General features: G+C 41.3%; 1 non-coding gene across 1 annotated transcript; it reads left to right on the top strand.

Annotated features, from left to right (window-relative positions):
* Positions 1-535: 535 nt before the first annotated feature.
* Trnas-acu (transfer RNA serine (anticodon ACU)) lies at positions 536-608 on the top strand. The gene has a single exon. It is a non-coding gene; the product is annotated as a tRNA-Ser (tRNA).
* The last annotated feature ends 217 nt before the right edge of the window (positions 609-825 follow it).

Here is an 825-nt window from a genome sequence, read left to right on the forward strand (position 1 = left end):
TTCTAACTGAATTTGTCAAAAGGTGGCTTCGGAAATTGGGAAAACAAGCCAATTCTGCTGCGGTCACAAACTTAAAGAAAAGCTACCCTTCCCACTCCTGTGCTTTGGCCAGACAACTGCTAATTACCTACCCACACCACAGTGTGGGCTCACTCTAATTGGTGATAAAAAGCAATTTATCATTCAGGTCTACACTGGTGCAGGGAAATTTGCCAATGAAGGCATGCTGCACTGTAAAATCTCACTTAACAAGGCCACAAACTCTAACTGCAGTTAAAGTCTCAAAGCAGCAACCTCCCCAGCCCTGTGCTTTTGACACACAACTCAGAGCTAGAAGTGTCCTTGGGCTGTTTGGCAAAGCAGGCCTTGACGACAAGCCCCTCAATTTTGAGAGGCCACAACGGCTTGAACACGGGCTACGCCCGTGCTCAAGCGCGAAACCTCCAGTAGCTACCTTTTAGCGAATTCGCTCGATATATATATATATATATATATAATCAGTATCTTCACTGATTGCTCTGATGCCAGCAGGGTTGTCATGATGGTGCAGTGGTTAGCACACCAGACTACTAACCAGGGAAACGTGGGTTCGATTCCCACTCACGACACATGTGTTTTTAATTCAAAAAGATCAGTCAGTAGTAGTCTACTGCTACTGGCTAGTGACTACATCGTTGGATTTTCAGCCTTCTTCATACACACAAAACTATATATATAACTAAACTATATATATATATATATATATATATATATATATATATATATATACATATATATATATATATGTGATTACCGGTTGGGTGTGATCACCACTACACTATGAGA

Source organism: Montipora capricornis, chromosome 6, assembly GCF_036669925.1.
Source record: "Montipora capricornis isolate CH-2021 chromosome 6, ASM3666992v2, whole genome shotgun sequence".
Classification (NCBI taxonomy): domain Eukaryota; kingdom Metazoa; phylum Cnidaria; class Anthozoa; order Scleractinia; family Acroporidae; genus Montipora; species Montipora capricornis.